Consider the following 14,556-nt stretch of genomic DNA (forward strand, 5'->3'; position numbering starts at 1 on the left):
AGCAGCGGAGATTGGAGGAGACATAGAGCCGATGAAACACTGGCTTCCATCGGGACTAGAAAAAACAGGGGATCCAGTTCAACTAATAGACAATGAAAATCGTAAAAATGATTCTCCTTATCGATTAGTTGGCTCAGCCCTAATCTTAACTAAACTTCAGCTGTAAGTAAAAACCCCAGTATGCTATTTTTTCACTGAACTGACACTGCATCTTCTCAATCCATAGGTAATATGTATATGGTATATTTAAAAAGTGTCAAATGATCAGGCAGCTCTTCAATCAATGCTGATACTTCACCATATAACTACAAAGCGCTAAATTTACCGCCACATTTGCCAAATGCTGGCATGTGCCACTAGTCTTTGTGACTTGCTGTACTTCAAGGGAAATCCAAACCTATACTTAATACAGCAAATGTTGCAGCCCCAATTTCTTTTTGACATTTGCTGTCTGCAGATGGTAAGCCATTGGCTTTTTTAAAACAGAGAATTGCCATCAATTCCTAGATAGCCCCTGCGAGGTTTGCTCTGTGCTGCTACTTTCGTCATCCTGAAAATAAGGATTTCTGCATATAATCCTCATTGGTTCCCCACTCACTGCAAATTCATATATAACTGACACAAATCTGCAGTGTGACTGCCTGTGAATTTAGGCAAACTAGTCTAGGTTTGCTGCTTTTTTTTTTTGTCAAATAAAATTTTTATTAGTCAAGATTTTTTTTTAGACAAGGGGTGCAGCTCCAAACAGGTCTAGCACATCAGCACCCGTTAACACAGTAACGTATGACATGAGGAAAGAAGATTTGCCTGCTTTTTTAATATGCCTTCTAAGAATTAAGGACATCTTGTCTGAGATCAGAGAAAAATTGAAAAATCTAAAATAAAAATAAGAAATGAATACAGCATGGTCACATGGGTTTGTTCATGCCTGGGACTCTTCAAATGCACATCAGCCAAGATCAGTGCTTTTCCCACTGCCTTAAGTGCTGGTCCACACCTGGGCGTTTTTTAGCGCTGATCGAAGCGCTGAAAAACGCTCAAACATTGAAATCCCATACTTTTCCATACTTTCCTATAGGGGTGGTTCCCACCTGGGCGTATTTCAGCCCGTGGAAACGCGGGAATACAGCGGCCGCGTCGCAGTTTGGCGGAACCAGCGGGAAGTTTAAAAGTTACAAAAAAAACGAAAAAAAAAGATAGAGAAAATAAAAGGTCGCACGACTTTTATCTTAGGAACATGTTCGAACACAATCGTACGATTCTCGGCGGGTGTGTGACGTGTTCGTAAGATAAATGCCGCACAGGCCGGTGTGCGCAAGCGCACACTGCCCGTTCAGCATTGCGGTCATCGTAAGCCCGCCCCTCAGCGGAGCGGGCTTGCGATTATCGCAAGTACGATCTGCCTGTCCAAGATGGTCAGGTCGTACGTTTTTTTAATTACTTTACAACCATCGCAAGACAAAAGTCTTGCGATAGTTGTAAGGTCTGTGGCCAGCTTTAGACTGCTACTCATTGATATTCTGTTATGGTGATTGGGTCCATTTCAAATATTGGGCTAGGGGGCTTATTTTGGGAATAAGAGGTTATTTTTCAGTGAGTGATCAGGTGTAATAGTACTAAAGCCTTCTACGTTTAACATCAATTGCATTTGTATCAACCAGAGTGGGAAAGAAAACTTTCTTTCTGAAATGTCCATAAACACTTACAGTTTATATCTTCACCGCTTCCAGGTTCCAGTGCGCAAATTCCACAAACTTATGGTGAGTGACCGCACATATGATGTCACTAAAATTCCCTCAATCCATTTAGTGTGACTACAAGTCCCATCAAGCCTTGAGCCGACGTACTCCATGGTTTTTTTTTTTAATACCGTAATCCCTACTAGATTGTAGGCCCTCACGAGCAGGGCCCTCCCAAACATATTGTACTGAAACGGTATTGTATTGTAACTGTACTGTCTCCTCCATGTTGTAAAGTGCTGCACAAACGGTTGGCGCTATATAAATCCTGTATTATAATAATAATCATAATCTCTGAATGCCTTTGCATGTAGAAGGATGGCAGCCTCGGCATGTCCCCCAATCCTGGGAGCACACATAAAAATGTGGCTCCAGAGGACCCAGCTAGGGATAGAAGTCACCTAGAACTGGAAGTTGGGGCTGGCACTTAAGGGAGCAAATTGAAACTGGTGAGATGAACACTTTGCAAGATGAAGAAGCAGGGCACATAGAAAGTATTTATGTCAGAAGTAAATATTGCATACAAATGAAGCCTTTAATATCACTTTAAAGGAGAACTATGAGGTTAAGGCTTTTCCCCATAGTTTTCATTAGGTTAACGGGAGGACACAAACTAGCATCCTCCCGTCACCCTAGGCTCAGTATGCCGCGAGCTGTAGCTTGCGGTATACTGAGACGCCGCAGTATACCGCGAACTACTGCTCGCGGTATACTGAGACGCCGCAGCTGAAGCGGATCCCGACAATTGTGCCGGGATCCGCCCAGCTGTGTGACTGACAGCTGGCTCTGCCTATCTAGAGGCACAGCCAGCTGTACCCGCCCCCTCCGCCAGTCAGTGCTGGCGGATAGGAGCGGGGAATCCAGCCCCTCCCCTGTCACGGCAGAGAGCCGTGACAGGATCAAGAGGTGAGCAAACCCGGTATGTGTTCGCTCACCTCCCGATCTACTGAGCCGACCTGTGACAGTCTCATTGTCACAGGTCGGCTAGAACTATGAGGTGAGTGAAAAGCACTCACCTCATAGTTCTCCTTTTAAGTTTAGGGAGAGTATAGGTGGCCGTACACTATGTGGATTTTGGCTGGTTCTTGATGAAGATCAAAGGAGAGCAGGTAGGAAAATCTGTGGCTGAATGGAGCCTGTAGCCAATCAGCTGCAAGCTCCGTTCGGGGATCCCAACAATGGAAAAAGGGGATTCCTCTATCCATGCTTGTAAAGCTTAATGGAGGAATCTGTTATATATATATTTTTTTAAATAGAACAGTGTATGGCCAGCTTAATAGATATACGTTAAGCTATATAAACCAAAAAATAAAAACAAATAAAATAGTAGCTTGCACTACAATCCTTCCGGAAGTGTAATTCTTCCTTTTTTTCTTACGCAATGATCCTGCCAGCCTTCTGTCTTAGAGAGACAGCATTCTCTAAGCAACAGCACTGTCGTCACCCTAGGGTGCATGCTCCTGTGGAAAGCTGGCATTTTGACACAAAGCTCACCAGCACCTACGGTCTGGAATCCACAGGAAGCAGAAGGCATCATACCATGATGGAGGGAGAGATGCACCTTTTGTGTATGGTGTGTACTGTGCATACACAAAGCAGAAGTGACCAAGAGAAACGAGGTGGACAGAGGACAGCACAAGGGCTTCTAACAAAAAAGGTAAGTATTAAGAAATGGACTACTATGGGCATTGTCTAATAGATGAGGGAATATTTGCAGGAGAATTTAGATTATACTTTAAAGCCCTTATCCCCCCCAAAAAAGAAATCCCCCTGCAAGGGTTAATTGCTTGTTTATGTCTAGGGTAGCTGTGTAAAAAGGACTTTTACTCAACTGATCCCCCGCTCCCTCAAGGCTACAAGACCAGCACCCGCAGCCCCTTCAACCCTACGCTCCCGTGTTTGGAGGTCCGCTGTTGTCATCATATACAATGGAGGACCCATATCCCTACATTATATGCCGAGGGACAGTCCACAAGCCGAAACGTAGATGGGGCGAGGTGTGCACCGATTGCCAGAGGAAGGGGGTAAGATAAGTCCTTTACACAGCTCCCCTAGACATAAACAAGCAGTTAACCCTTGCAGTGCAAAGGTAGCAAGGGGAATCTTTTCATTTCCCTGTTGTCGGGCTTTAAAGATAACGGTTAGGCATAGATGAAGCTTTGGAGGCATGGGTGCTTACAGTGAAAAAAAAAAATTAAAATCCAAGTTTGTTTCATCACTGAACGTTCCACACCCAATGCCCCGGGTTGCTGGCGCAGCGGCCAAAAGAACCGTGCTGCACTTTGAGTGGTGAGGATTACTGATGAAATGATTTTTAATTATACATAGAAATAAAGCCAAGAAAAAAAGAAAACCCTGCCCTCGAATATCATAAAGACATTACCATGCTAAAATACCCCATACATAATTGTGCAACTAGGACTGCCACCAGTGTTGAAGTGTGCCAACATGGGGAATGGCTCTGTAATACTATTGCCAGTATACAAAGGCTGCAACAAAGAACTGTGAACAAGCATGCTCACATTTTATAGCAAAAGACATTTAAAAAACTGCCTATATGTATATTCAATAAGACACAGCAGAGCTTAGGACATATTGCATGAAGATGTGGGTAATAGAAGGGGCTCACCTGTCCAGAGAAGCCTGGGATAGAAGAGAGTGCACAGTGACAGATGCTCAGACACACTGAATGCAGCCCAGGGATCAGGAAACTCAGCAGGAAGTGATCATCATTTGACTCAGGTTCCAGAAATGTGCACGCCTCTGACTGCTGACCAGCCAGGCTATAGTCACTGTTCACTGTGATAAAGAGAAGCAATGCACTTCATACCCCCGTGTCAGCTGCCATCAGAGGAATTGCACTTCATACCCCCGTGTCAGCTGCCATCAGAGGCATTGCACTTCATACCCCCGTGTCAGCTGCCATCAGAGGCATTGCACTTCATACACTGTGTCAGAGGCATTGCACTTCAGACAGTGCGTCAGCTGCTATCAGACGTATTGCACTTCATACACAGTGACAGTTGCTAACATAATGGAAGCAGAGGGGTTCATACAGGGGAAGCATGAGAGGGAGATTGCAAGCAGCATCAGTACAGCACCATACTACAAGGACATGCTCTATTAACTTCTTAGCAGTGGGCAGCAGCAACAAACTAAAATATGATTATTGTTGTTATGAATCATAGTTTTTATAGTGGCCTCTTCTCCTGGAATGGACAAAGGTGAGCATTATAACAGATAAGAGCCTGAGCAGTTTCTGAGGTGATAATAAAGCAGCCTGAGAAGAGACCTGGGTGGGGCTGTGTAGCAGATATGTGGCTTTGTTTCCTAGTGTATTCTAGCAACCATTCTGTAGAGCAGGTGTCTGTTCATGTGCTACATTCAGATCCAGCAACAATTCAGGAGCCCCAAACCCAGATGCTTTAGGGCTCATGCACACGGGTGTACACACCCAGAACGCTTTAGGGCTCATGCACACAGGCGTACAAACCCAGAACGCTTTAGGGCTCATGCAGGAAAGGGTTATATTCACCGAAACATGTCAGCTAGCCGGGCAGACGTGTTCTTCACTACATTATGGTGTGCTGGTGACATCTTTAACAAGGCCTGGGGCTATGGCCGCGAGGGAGCTCTATCTATACATGTATTGCTTACAGCTTCCTCACGTATCCTGTAGAGGTGTCTGGACTGGAGTGAAATCACATCCCGGCTCCCAACACCTCTTCAGGGTGCGCAAGGGAGCTGTACATGCAATGCACATATGGATGGAGCTCTGTCACAGCACAGCAGCCCACACTGGACCCCAAGACTGAGGATCCACTCCAGTTTTAGTAAGGTAGGGAGACTGGGTAAATCTTAAAAATAAAAAAATGGAGTGTGGTTGAGAATGTGTCTGTGGTTGTGTGTGTCTGTCAGTGTATTTTGTGGGCCCCTTCACACTAGTGCATTGCGTTAATCGAACAGTCGCGTGTGAATATCGCACTGTACCACGTAATCGCTATGGTGTGGGAGGTGCATTGCGTTGCCATTTATTTGAATGGCACCCCAAACGCACTTCCTGTCCACAGTTCAATCGCCCTCACCGGAATGCCGTGCGTTCCATTGCAGTGCGACTGGGGTTGCGACTTAAAGATCAAGGACAAATGTGGTCCTAAAAGTTACACAGGTTGAAAACCACTGCTCTAGGGCCATTCATACTGGTCCATAAGGGTTAGCTTTGTAAACCAAAAATAGAAAAATCGCCATTCATAGTCTGTATTTGGATCGTATTTTGCGATGTATGCATGTAAATATTTGTGCTAGTATAATGGACTCTATTGACCACCATCACTGCTCAGAACCAACATGTAACTATAGGCAGTGTGTAGCCAGCCTGCACATGATTACACATTATGATGTTTACATTTCCATGTGATTCATGAGACAAAACAAAAGGAAATTATTTCTGCTGCTCCCCTAGTATGGCCATCTGGCCATATAAGGTCAATGATGTCAGCGCAAACCCACCTCCTTTGTTTATAATCAGCAGCAGGGCAGTGAATGCCCCGACCCGCAGCATATGTGATAGCCCTTTAGCACTTCCGGGTCTAGAGGAGCTCAGGTTTGGACCGTGTTTGATGTAAACCTGAGCTCATCCCAAGTCATTATAGCAAAAACAGGTCATGTGATTGAGGGTGTTAAGCTTAATACAGCATTATACAAAGTATTTGGTACCCAGCTGTTTGTCCATGAAGTAAACAAAATGTAATCTGATTCGCTGTATCCCTGAGAATCAAGGGATAGGGAAGAAGGACATACCTCTGGGTTGTTTTCACAGTCTTTTATTTTTTATATTTTTAAGAGAAAATGTGGAGATTATATTGTGTTTGTGCACCATAAATGAATTTAATTTTAATATATTATTCACTGAAATTATAGAATGAGTAAACAGTTGTGCAAATAGCATGCAATATTAAAAAATTCCAACTATCATCACTTTTTTTTTTTTTTTTTTTTCAGGTTCCCTGCCTCCAGAAAATATATATTGTTTTGGGGATTTAAAACAGATTTTCTTGTCAACAATGTGCATTTTAGCATGTGTGTGAAAAATGAATCAGTTGGTGCAGCAGTGAATGTGGTTAAGGGTTAGAGGGGTAGAATAAGGAAATAAACAAATTAATAATCTACATAAACTGACAGCCTAAGGCAGGTGTGGGCAACTTTGGCGATCCTGCTATTGTGGAACCACAAATCACATGATGCAAGACTCTAGGAGTCTTGGAGGCATGATGGGATTTGTATTTTTACTGCAGCTAGAGTGTCAAGTTGCCAATGTCTGGCCTATGGGCAAAAGGAAAAGGAAGCAGGCTGGATCTGTAACGATGAACTGCAGTTCTTAGAAGACCACAAGATGGCAGCAGAGATCTGCTTTTTGGACAGTTTACATATAAGAATTGTATTTATTGCATAAATAAATATTGTATTTATTGTATTATTATGTCAACAAATCTTACAATGTTTTAATAAGTATTTAAAAGTGCAAATAACTTAGTTCCTGACCCATCAAAGTGCTTACAATCTAATGTTCCCACTGCCATATAGACATGCATACACACAATGGAGAGAAATGTGCCAGTTTCTACATACATTTGTTTTATGTACCAAATAAATAAAAGTGTTGTGCGACAATTCCTTAATGTGTTACATTATTGTGGTGTGCTGTCCGTTCATACACATCCAGAAGAACAAAAAATGGGGATAGAAGCGCTACTACCATAAGGAATTGGATTTATGCAAAGTTTGAAAAACTTACCAAAAAGTAATAGCTGATGCGATATCATAGACGAGGGGTGAATAGATGGGGAACCTCCACTGGTGGGGATTATGACCAATCAGTTGTGCTTGTGGGAAGGTCAGGGGGAATTGAGGGTTTGGGGGGTGCTGGATGGTGGTGGGAGTCTGGGTCCGATTAGTGCATGGGAGGGGGGTGACAGGCACGGGTGGAATTTTCATTGTTCATACACATCCACCTCTCCACATGGCGTCCCCCCAGGCACCACCTGAGCCCAGGTGAGCAGTTCACAATGTTGGGCTTCACATATTGATGTTGTAAGCAGCTTTCATCAAATCACACTGCTCACCTCACAGTGACAACTGAATGCTGCAGCTCACATAGCTATATCCTCAGGTGTATCCTCAGGTGTGCCCGCTTCCCAGCTTGTGGGTTTGGCTGGGGAGGGGGTTTGGGGGGGCACCTGCAGCTGGCTGCTCTGTCACCACAGGTACGAATCACAGGACACATGCCATTCGGGTCTGTGAACCGAGGTGTTATATGAAAAGTATTGTGACACCTTGGTTCACAGACCTGTATGGCATTGGGGAGCTCAAAAATGGCATTGGGGAGCTCCCGAATGCTATGTTGTATTTGACAGCTGAGAATCTCAAATGGGCAGAGCGAGCCGCGACGTCACGGCTCGCTCCACCCATCTGTTTACTTTCGGGCTGAATGTTATCTAGCGGCGGCGAGTTTTCGTCGGGTTCGGACAGGTCGTCGTGCGGCGGGACTTTTTTTATTGCGGCGGGCGTCGTGCATCGTGATTACATCGATGGAGCCATTTTTTTTTACATTTAAGGAGTTGTTTAAAATGGACTCTTTGTTGTTTTTTTTTTCAATTAAAGCATTTTCTCTAAAATCCTTGTTTATTGACTTTGAATTTAACCCTTTAGTGAATGGGTAGGGGGGGGGGGTGTGGCATCTGGGTGCCCCTTAATTAAAGGGGTACCCTGATGCAAATAAGCCCCCTGCACGCAGACCCCCACAACCACCGGGTCAGGGTTGTGGGGAAGAAGCCCTCGTCCCCATCGGAATGGGGACACCCTCCCAATGCCGAGGGCACGTGGCCTGGTAAGGCGCAGGGAGGGGGGGGGCTCAATCCCAACCCTTTCCTGCCCGGCCTGTGCTCGGATCAAGGGTCTGGTAGGAATGTTAGGGGCGACCCCATGTTTTTTCCCCCATTTTTTTGGGCTGGGGTTCCCCCTTAAAATTCCTACCAGACCTAAAGGGCCTGGTAGGATTGTGGGGGGAACCCCACGCACTTTTTTTTTTGACTTGGGGTCCCTCCTAACTTTTCTACCAGCCCTAAAGGGTTTAGTATGGTTTTGGAGGGGGACCCCACATTGTTTTTTTTCTTTTCTTTTCTTTACATGTCTTTTTTTTATTCTGGTCACTACCTCCGAGGTAGCTCAGTGGCATTCGGCTATTCATTTACTGCCGTTCAGCCCCTATGAGAATAGGACGAATGGCAGTGAGTGAACTGCCGGAGGTTCGGAGGAAGAATGGAAACTTAGATGCAGCCAAAAGCCAATATACATTAGCCTTAATCATGCTTCTAAGAACCAAGCAAATTTTGCTTTGGTGGACATTCTGTAAACCTTGCAGGAAAGTCCATGAACCCCATACATAACACTAAACCTTACTCAAGTCTGTGAAAGTAAAATCGTATCATTTTCTCAGACCTTTTTAAGGATAATTTGCAAACTTTTGTTAAAAAAAGGGCGTGAGTAGCTGGGCACTGCCATGTAAATGTACCAATGCAATGAGGAGAGGGTTTTTTAATGGTTTCCATGGCAACATTGAAAATACAAAAGTTAAACCTTAAAAATGCATTCAAGTACCTCAACGCAACATACACATGCCTTACCTCAACGCAACAACACAACCCCACAGCCTCAGGCCCCGGTGCCCTGGCACCGCCTGCACCGGCGGTAGTTCCGCCACTGCAGGCCACGTCCGAACCCGGTGAAAACTCGCCGCAAAATGACATCTGCTTTTGACATCCTCTTGTGAGCTCCCGAATGGCATTCGGGTCTGTGAGCAGAGGTGTCATAATACTTTTCATATGCAACGAAAGAAGGAAATGAAAAGGAAACGACAATTCGTACAGACTATCGCTAACGGATTTCGCCTGAATCCCAAAACAAATTGACTTTCGGACCCGAATCCCGAAAAACGAAATAATGCAAAATCTGAATCAAAGCGAAATTAATTTTTTGCCGGTGCACATGTCTAGTGTAGAGTATGTGCTGACATAATTAACTAGTGCAAAAAATAATGGTATGTCATAACCCAGTTCAACGATTGTTTATTCTGTTTCACGTATAAAGTGCTCAAAGCTGATCATATAAATGGCTGGAATGGGTTATTGCACACTATTGCTTTATTCATTGTGATATTGCAGAGACCAAGTAATATGCAATACACATTGGGCACTGGAGCTTGGGAGCTATAAATGGCTGGCGCTATATTCATGAACCCATAAACATCTAAATTCTCACCTTTTCCAGTCCAGTAGTGTTATCCTTAATGTCATCAGGCAGTAAAATGATCATACTTGTTTTTTTATTAACATAAGGGAGTTCAAGCACCTTTGTCTCAAGCTCTTCGATGTAGAACATATTATATTTGTTTCTCTGAAACATCATTGGTACCATTTTAGTTTTTGTCTGTATAAAGAGAAGATATATTTATAAAGGTGGAGCACACACATCATTTAAAGTTATACTAAACTAAGGAGTTAAACCTTAAAAATGCTATAGAAGTACCTTACCTATTAACAAAATTACCACATTATTACATACACATTTATTTTTGTTTCACTCAGGTGTAGATCATTAAATCATCTCTGAATTGGTGCTGACACTGTCCTTCCTTCATGTTCACCATGGTCCCTGTGTGTGTTGTAATGTAGCCACCGCTCCAAGCTCACTCCTGTGATGAACTGCAATCTCAATACAAATTAGTAAACTGAAAATGATGCATAAATAAGATAAATTTTTGGTAATAGTTACGGTACTTGAATCCATTTTTAAGGTTTATCTCACAAGTTTATTGTCACTTTAATGTCTTCACACATATTATTATTACTATTATTATTACTATACAGGATTTATATAGCGCCAACAGTTTGCGCATCGCTTTACAATTTAAGGAAGACATTACAATACAATTCAAGACGAGGGTAAGGAGGGCCCTGCCCATGAGGGCTTACATTCTAAAAGGGAGGGGGAAGTGATACATGAGGAGGTAGCTGTGTGGGGATGAATTGTTTGAGAAAGTAATAGTTCAGTGGTTAGGTTGAGGTGGGATAGGCTTCAAGGGAAAAGTTGGGGGAAGGTGCACAACGGCAGGAGGAAATATCATGAGCTCAGTTTTAAGAAGTGTTGCGAAACATCCAGACTGATATGTCAGTTAGTAGATTAGTGACACGCAAGGACACTGAGGGGGTGAGTTGCGGAGTAGAAAGGTAGATTTGAGTGTCATCGGCATAGAGATGGTATTAAAAGCCATGTGAGGTTGTTAACTGGCCGAGGGAGGAGGTGTAGATAGAGAAGAGAAGGGGTCCAAGGACATAGCCTTGGGGGACCCCTACAGAAAGAGGAAGAGGAGGGGAGAAGTTAGATTTGTAGGTGACACTAAAGGAGCGCTTAGATAGGTAAGAGGAGAACCATGAGAGAGCAGAGTCTTGTAGGCCAACACATTTACAACACATTTTTATGAAAATGCTTCCAAACCTTGCTCAGCCTGAATGGTTTTTGTTCTGTGTTTTTTTCAGGAAATTTAACATCCCAGTTTCCTTTAAAATAGAGTGTGTTCATCAGGACTAACTTTGTTAGCGAGTCAACTGAGTCTTGAGGCAAAAGGTCTTTTATTTTGCCTTGGAGGTAAAAAAAAGAAAACATTGATGGGCTTTTTAATTTAACCACAGTCACTTTTTAAATTAATAATGTTTACAAAAGTGTCCTATATCATCAGTCAGGCAATTAGATGAGAAACATACATTTTGTGTTGACACTACTCCTTTGCTAGACTGCCAATGCTGAAGAAATTGTGTGTTGCAGCATTAGGACTGCTATCTATATAAGAGGTTTTGTAGGAATGTATAAAGTGCATCTCTAGGTAATACCCTTTTTTATAGTCTTCGATAAAGTGTTGGACTTGGATTCAAGTTTTTAGTGCTGTGTGCCCCTTTTGGAGAGACCCACCACTCATTTTCCTGGTGATCATTATTACTAAGAAAAAAAGTGAGGGAAAATCCAACATTTTAGAGTTGTTTCCAGAACAAGAGATAATGGGTTGATCTTCCAACCTGTCTAAAAGGGGAAATTCTCCTCACTTTGGCAGATTTCTTCTCACTTCCTGTTACATCTCTAGGACATGAAGTAAAGGGAAATCTCCCCAATGTTAAACAGACAGCAAACACTAAACTGAAATTAAACCTTTCCTACCCTATCCAAAATGAAAAGAGGATATTTTGGCTATGCATTCTTTTTAACCAGAATATATAAATTCCTTTTTTACCAATATGCATTTTGCTTATTATTGTCCTTTTTCCTCTTCATCTGATAGATTTTCCTACTTGTCTAATTTAGCCTGGAAAAATTAGAGTCCATATCCATTCTCTTGTTTCCTTCTCTTCCTTCTTTCTCTTCCTTCTTTCCATTTTCTAGCATAGCACAGCTTTGCTATTGGTCAGTTAATCTGATGTGGGGCTGAACTGGTCAGTTGTAAGGTGTGTCATTTTGCAACAGACGGACCAAAGCATCAACCTTCTTGTTACAGTCTGCATTGGCATAATAGAGTGCCTTGGGCTTCAGGCAGTCCAGGTACTCTAGTAATGAACTAGTAATGAAAAATACAAAAAATAGGCTTTAGAGAAGGTGGTCAGGGATGAAAAAGGCTTATTATCCCATATATAACTTCTACAGTAGCACAGTGATGATAAGGTTAGCTGCCCTCTGTGTGAGAGTAGCGGTCTATCATCAGCACAGTTGGACAATTACTGGTCAACGTTCATACTCCCTATTAAATGGAGAGCATTAGCTTTGCATGACTGACTGCAAGGCCAAGTAACCCTCACTTCCCACCTAAATAAAACACTGAACACAGTAATTTCAAAAAACTTAATGTAATAACATTTATTGGAAGGTTGAATGGCCACAGCGATGTAAACATTTAAAATAATAGCAGAACATATAATGTATCAAGAACAAAATATTTTGGTCCCTGACGAGTGCCAAAAAACACCACTCACCGCTTACGGGGGTGTACCATGACCCATTGTTTACTGTACCAGCCACCGGCTGCCCATTTTCTGGCCCGAGTGGGTACGCCCACCAACAGTTGCCCGAGTTCTTACTGGCTACCAAGCTATAGAGCCCAGTAGCCCCACCATTGGCACTTCCCTACTACTCCGCCCCTTTTCACTTTGCGGAGAGCCAGTTCTTCGTCGTCGATGTATGGCACTGCCAGGGACCCGCCCAATGGACGACCAACCTAGAAGAAAATTAAGTCAGACATATTCCCCAAAACACAAATTCCACGTTAAATGCAGAAAAGGAATACCCATAACCCTAACTACAAAAATTGTATCCCTCCTCCCCAAATTCCACACTTGTGGAAACTAACCCTTAGGAAACATAAAAAACAACAAGCTGAAATACTATCGGGGATGGGTGGGCGGGACTGATTCCTTTTTTCTCCCACCTAAAATGGTTCCTTACCTCACACTGTACAGTAAGATGGCCCCCTAACTCCACCCCCCAAGATAAACCCACCTATCACTATGCTAGCTGGCCCTCCCTCCCCCTTTTCAAACCCAACAGAAAAACACCTTTCCATCCAATACTCACCTAACTCCTTCTTGTTCAGGTCTGACCTCCATCAGTCATGTCCCTTCCTCCGCCTATTGCTCCGCAGGGAACTGGAGGCTTGCTGGACCATTAGAGATAGACCACTGTTTTTTCTAAGAAGGCAGTGCCCCCAAATCTGCTGCTGGGGAAGGAGAGTCTGGCATGTCACTAGAGCACTATCAAAAGAAATACAAATTAAGACCTGTTAATTTTTTTTTTTGTCCCCTGATTTTGACTGAGGTATAAAAGATGTAGGTGCAATTTGAGCTTTATGATCAAAAGCTTTTCCTAATACAGAATTATATATTTTTTTAACAATTTAAAAAAGCAACATACTATATCTGTAGCAATTCTTTAAAAGACAACTGTAGAAAAGATAACTAAAGTTATACAGAATATAATCATAAGGTTCTCTGATTTTTAAATGCACAGTGGTCATTTATTGCATTAAAACATTAGCTGAAAAAAATGTTGTCCATAAGATATTTTGACTTATGAACCACCACACAGAAAAGAAAACCATGTTATTTCAAGGACACTGTAGCCATGAGTGAATTATCAAACACTGTTAGCTAGTTGCATTTTAAGGGAATATGTCATGAAAGAAACCGTTGCTGTCCCCTAAAATGCTGATTGCCTGGTTGTTATGCCAATACACTTGCTTTAGTATTGTGAGTGAAAATACCTGAAACAAGTATACACATAAGGACTTCCATCTTCAATCTGCTTTTTCTAATCCCTATAGGTGCTCTGGGTCAGTAAAACAGTGGCTTAGCATAACAGGCAGGCAATTAACATTTTTAGATGGAGGTCAGTAACAGAAGCCCTGCATTTCTCTTATGATAGGTTTACTTGGTGGTGCATCTATAGCCACTGTTTTTAATTTTTTTCATAGGAGTAGGGAAGGTTTACAATATCAGTCAGTGTTATACTGCTGACTGTGTCCCCACTAGGGAAAGTAATTCTCTATTTAGCCTGTTCCATATTGTAATAGGGCAAAAACAAATGGGAAATCCAATATTTTCACAAATGTTGCCAGAAAAAAAAAATATTCCAATGGGGACCCCTGTTCCTGTAAAAACAGCCAAATGTGGATTTTTTTACCTGCTTTGGAGAGTTTTCTCTCACTTTCTGCTGTATATATGGG

At 42.7% G+C, this 14,556-nt stretch overlaps 1 protein-coding gene and 1 long non-coding RNA gene across 3 annotated transcripts in view; both read right to left on the bottom strand.

Moving 5' to 3' along the window:
• Nucleotides 1-4,380, bottom strand: part of LOC108787382 (serpin B6-like) — a 31,862-nt gene extending 27,482 nt beyond the window's left edge. For both annotated transcript variants that reach the window (XM_018556920.1, XM_018556919.1), the window contains exon 1: nucleotides 4,369-4,380. The gene's annotated coding sequence lies outside the window, so the exon portion shown is untranslated. The remainder of the gene's footprint in view (nucleotides 1-4,368) is intronic.
• Nucleotides 4,381-10,191: 5,811 nt separating this feature from the next.
• LOC108787389 lies at nucleotides 10,192-11,404 on the bottom strand. The gene is made up of 2 exons (XR_001941255.1): nucleotides 11,292-11,404; nucleotides 10,192-10,223 (listed from the first exon to the last, which is right to left on the bottom strand). It is a non-coding gene; the product is annotated as an uncharacterized LOC108787389 (long non-coding RNA).
• Between the last annotated feature and the right edge of the window lie 3,152 nt (nucleotides 11,405-14,556).

The sequence above is a fragment of the Nanorana parkeri genome, unplaced genomic scaffold, assembly GCF_000935625.1.
Source record: "Nanorana parkeri isolate BGI_ZX_2015 unplaced genomic scaffold, ASM93562v1 scaffold258, whole genome shotgun sequence".
In the NCBI taxonomy this organism is placed as follows: domain Eukaryota; kingdom Metazoa; phylum Chordata; class Amphibia; order Anura; family Dicroglossidae; genus Nanorana; species Nanorana parkeri.